The sequence below is a fragment of the Falco rusticolus genome, chromosome 3, assembly GCF_015220075.1.
Source record: "Falco rusticolus isolate bFalRus1 chromosome 3, bFalRus1.pri, whole genome shotgun sequence".
In the NCBI taxonomy this organism is placed as follows: Eukaryota; Metazoa; Chordata; class Aves; order Falconiformes; family Falconidae; genus Falco; species Falco rusticolus.
The window spans coordinates 110,898,208-110,903,646 of NC_051189.1; positions in this window are offsets into that span (position 1 = coordinate 110,898,208).

Consider the following 5,439-nt stretch of genomic DNA (forward strand, 5'->3'; position numbering starts at 1 on the left):
CTAAGGTGGTCCTCAAAGAAGACCAGGCCCGCCCTCTGCACTCTGTTTGGTCAGTACTAAAATTATGATCTCAGCCCAGGTTTAAAGTTACAGGAGCTGTTGTGGCTTTCAGGAGACTTTTATTTAGCAAAGGGGGAAAGGGTGTTTAGGCAGGGTGAGGTGTTCGGGTAGTTCCCTCCCTTCTGCAAACTGTCCTTAAAAATATTTAAGGAACAACACTAAGAACATTTTTCCTGTTATTTCCAGCTGTGAACTGGTGGAGGTTTTCTTAATTTCAGTGAGCCCCCATGTTTATCTGAGCAAGTGTGGTGCATTTAGGGATACTTGAAATAGTTTTAGGATGGGTTATTTCTGCAGTAAATACTGTCTGAATTTTTCTGCATGTCTAAGTCTCCCTCAGCTTGTGTCCTCAAGTGACACCCTAGCTGTAGTCTAGCATTTATCTCTGCCCACAGGCTTGCTGGCCTCAGTGTGCTAATATCACCCGACAGAGAGGATTTTTCCTTTTCATCTGTAACTGTGAGCAGTATAGCTGTACAATGGTCTGTGCAAGACTAGTTTTTCCTTTTGTATGGTTCTGCGCATCAGCATTGCGTGGCATGTATGCAAGACTAGATCAACACTCTGCCAACATCTGTTAACTGATACTTTCTCACACAAATAAAGTTTGTTAGACGGGACTGGGGCTGAAGCAGGACTTTGGGATCAATGTTTTATATTAATCCTTTTCTGAATCTTCCCTTGTCCTGGACAAGTAATGAACTACTGATTTACATCTATTTAGGAATGTGGTGAGTTTTAATCAGCGCTCACATGTGAACTAACTATACCAGTGCTTCATCGCTGAGTGAAGGACTACATGACCTTCTCCCTCAGTGTCTGTACCTTGAAGTCCTGCAGCCCAGACATCAGACTCTGAAGCACAGCAGCAGAATCATAGATTTGTTTCCTTTCTGCTGACAGTTGTGGAGGAGGTAACCTCTGAGAAGAGTGGGACAGACCTGTGGGAGAGGTTTTATCTTCTTTAGAAAACAAAGAACAGCGAAAAGAAAATCTAAACCATGGCTAGGTTGTTTTGGTCAGTGACTGAGTCAAGAGCTGTCATTAAGACCCCACAGTGCTTTGCAATATAAAGGAGCAAAGCAAAGTCTAAACATAAGCAGTGATACAGTGACGTAAAGAGGGCTCCAGATAGGAAATGCAACACCTTCCATAGGGGTTTTCTTTACTTTTGAAAGTGATAAGTGCCAAAGGACTTTGTTAGCTATAGATATAAATTATGGCACTATAATTGTGTTCTTTGTATTGAAGAACACTGGGAGAGTAGGATGAAAGCAGCCAGTGCCAATGCAGGAAAACAACAAGCAATATTGGCTCATTGTCTTTAGAAAAACAGTAAAATAAATATTCCCATATACCAACTTTCAGCATGTCTTGATTCTTAAAGTCTGGGATTAATTATTCATCTATAATGCTGCTTCAAATTTATTTAAAAGCATGTTTGCTTATTGGGAAATGCCACACATAAAACTGAAATTTGCTAGGGGAGTATGTCAGTTTTAATTAAACTTATTTTGATAAATTGAAACAAATAATTTTTTACTTTATCAAAATGGAATGTTTGGAATTCTGTGTGTATTTTCAGAACAAAAAATTAATGTAATACACTATGAAAGACAAACTGGAGCAAACAGTGACTTTTTAATGTTAACGAATTATCATTGGGAACATAAAGAAGGTATTTTTAGGGTTTCATTCAATTTTCTTCAAAGGTCCACTGAAGACCTTTCATTTTTATGATTACTCATATAAACACATTTGTCTCAGGTTTAGGAATAAGCATTTCTAAAGAAGGATAAGATATTTGCTAGATTCAATAATTTCTTTCTTTAAACTGTACTGTATTCTGGGTATAGAACTGAAGCTCTTGAGCTTGCAGGAATTGGAGATGTCCAAGTTCCAGTGGATACTTCAACACTTTTTAACATTTTTATTATTCTGCCCAGTAAGGAATAGTTTCTCCTGTACGAGGTTATTTCTCCTGCTCCAGCCTGTTCTTGAAAGAAAAACTCTTTAGATAAATTTATTGAACTATGAAGAATTTAATAAAATCTGCTTCTGTCACAGTATCAAAGTGCAACAAAGGGAAAGAAATTTGCCTACAGATGCAAAACAAGATAGTGGAAAAGCAAGGAACGTCTTTACTAATTGTCATCTTGGAATGAAATTCTTCCTTAAGGACAACCATGACAGGAACTTGCCTTTCAGTGAGGACAGCATGTTGCTGAGTAAGGAGATAAAGGCTGGAAGCCATTGCTGAGCCCTCTGATTTAAAACATCAATAAAATTCTTTCAGAAGAGCCAGTATATCTTTGGGAGAGTGTATGGAGCCAGAGAGAGATGAGGAGTGGTTTTCTTCTGAACTGTATCAAATTAATGGTTTTTTTTTAGATGAAACTATAGTTCACTGTATTATAATTCTGTTAAACTGATAGGTTTTGTGGAAAAAAAGGAGTTATGCTAAGGTTCTGATTCAACAATCCATCTACGTTTAAAACAGCACTTAATTTTCATTTTCAAAATAGAAGGTAAGCTCATACCGACACGTAAGGGTATGTCTTTGCTGATTGGTAGTGGACGTGTCTGTCTGCTCAAGTGCTGTAATGAAATGAGGTTTAGGTCTATGCAGAGATGTTGTCATTTGGTCTTTTTTGTTCTGGGTGTGTTATGACAATTCCCACAAATTGCCAGGATATGAGTGCATGGGTCACCCTTTTTTTTTTTTTTTTTTTTTTTTTTGCCAGGCAGCTCTGTGTTTTTAATCACAGTGGTTTAAGGGAGGAGGTGGAAAGGGTCTAGAGTACAAGCAGCCCTTATGTTTTCATTTCATAAGCTGTTCTTTCCGTCTGACCGTATCAGTCATTTGCACAGGCATGTGAGAGGCTTAGGCTGTTTCTAGTTCAGTAAAAGCAAAGAATGAAACATAGCTGGGGGAGTAGAAAAATAGTGACTATATCCTGCAGCGTTACGCCTCAGTGGCAGAAGCCGTGTGGGATGGTATGGTTTCCCCTGAATCAGTCAATGTTGCAAGAGGAACCTAGGAGCACTAAGTCAGTGGAAGACTCCCCAGCGTCATAAATGGGCCTTTAAAAAAAAAAAAAAAGCATAAACCAGGCTGTAAACAGCAATTCGTGCAAGGGCAGCCTTGCCACTGATGCTGTATAATCTGCTGCTGAGGTGGGTGTCATGCAGGGGGTGTATGTCGCCAGCTTGATGTCTGTGACTGTGCGTGACTGTGTGGTTCCTTGCAGTACTGGGGTTAGGCAGTCTGCCCAAGTACTGTCTCCAGAGAGAGCAGTGCTTTATGGTGATCTCTCGTATTGCTTTGGCCTTTACAATTGGCAATTTGCTTGGCAGTTTATCCTGGAATTGATTGCATTTCTCTGCTGAATTAAATAACATGAGAGTTTAATACATTTACACTGCAAAAACCTAACTCCAGATTTCTTTTCCCTGCAAATGAATGTTGCTGTGATCCAACAAGTAAGGAATGCTATGTTGGGCAAAGTGTGACAATGAACTCCAGGGACAATGCTGATTCAGCTTCTGGGGTAGATGGGCTGGAGAGAAGAAGGGACTGTTAAGAACTCCAGGTGTAGCAGGAATCTCTTAATTGTACTTAATCTCAGATGACAACAAAATTATTACTGTTTTCCTGAAATATCTCAGGAATTATTCCCCTTTCACAACAGCTATCTCTAAACACAAAGAATTATACGTATCAAGGTCTCAACTTTTTAGGGCTGTATTACCAGTATTGGTACTTGGGTTTTTTCATGTTTCCTTTTTTTTCTATTTTTTTTTTAGTAAACCTTCAAGGACACTTGCACCTTCTAATGTTCAGGAGTGCCAAGCTTACAGAGCTCCTGTAAACTGTCTGAGCCTCTGCATGGTTATCCCTTCTGCAAACCCAGGCTCTAGTGTCTCAAACTGGACAGAAGGTTTCAATGGTTTGGGGTTACATATCACAAGAAACTGCCTAAACATCTGTTATGAAAAATGCAACCTATGAATAGAATTTGCTTTGTATTTCCACTTACAGAAGAATTTTTGTGGGTGCTCTCTGCTTGTGACTTATACAATATTTTCTAAGACTACATCTATTATGCAGAGGATTCAAAAATTGAGATGGGCAATTGAATACAGTATGATTTGCTAAAAGATTACCTCACAGTAAAGCAAAGTTGCCTTGCTGAAAGCAGGTAATGAAAAATTGTAGCTATCATTCTGGGTCTCCCTTTCAAGTAATAGAACATTTCCTCAAGCTGAATTGGGTGTTTTTGTATTTCAGTACCTGCCAAAAGGGGTGGGTTGGCTGCAAAGGGAAAACAGGAAATGGCCTGAAAATTAATAAGCTTGCAGAAAATAGGTTTTATGCTTGTGACCAAATCCTGCAGGGCCCACAGCTGCCCCTGGGGTACAGAAGCAGGAAATGTGGCAACAGAAGGAGACAGTATCTTTTTAGTTACAGAGCAGATTTACAAAGGATATCATCAAGTTGAATATTTAATTTACGCTTTTTGAATGTATGTTTAGTGAGAGAGCAGGAAGGGAAAATGAAAGTTTGCTTTCTCTGTAGTGGAGATCTAAGCTAAGATTTCACTTGTACTGGAAACAGTTCTGTGGCAAGATAAATTCTAACAGCACGTGGAGCTGCACATTCATGGAAAATACTGTAGTAAGTCAGGCAGAAGCCAAGACATTCAAATCTGTCACCATGCTACAATCTCTGACAACTTTTGAGGCTTTGCGGGACAGTAGAGGGGTAATTTGGATATTCCTCTTTCAAGAGATGGGATATTTGTGTGTCCTTTTTATATATGTGTTTATTGAGAGGTCATCTGTATAGGTACATGCACATAGTCGGGTCTACACAGTGGGCTTTAAATGGAGAATATGGATAATTGTGTTCTCATTTTGTGGGGTTATTTACATGGCAAAGATTCTAAAAGGGCTTTTGCAGAAATAGAGACCCTTGCCCTCAGAAATTGCCTTTATGTTCCCTTAGTCACAAATTGTTGAAGTCAATCATATCTCTTCTCTGATTTGCATAGGCCTTCAATAGGCGTGGGTTCGTGGTAGCTTTTGGTTTTGTGTCACTGTTTTTAGTTTCTAATTTCTGGAAATGCATTTGGTTTGCAAGGTTTGAGAATACATATTAGCTTCTAGCTTTTAAAATGGCAATCCAGAAGTTTTTCACTGGGCAGATATCAGGGAATGGGAGAACTGGAAGTTGCAACTTTCACCCTCTTTGTGTTTCGAGCAGCCTTTCCTGACAGGGATGCAACATTCAATGTGGAGTCAGACTTAGAGCTGGTGTAAGAGACAAGAATAATTCACTGTTTGAAAAGTAAAATGTGCCCTACAGGAAGGGATTGG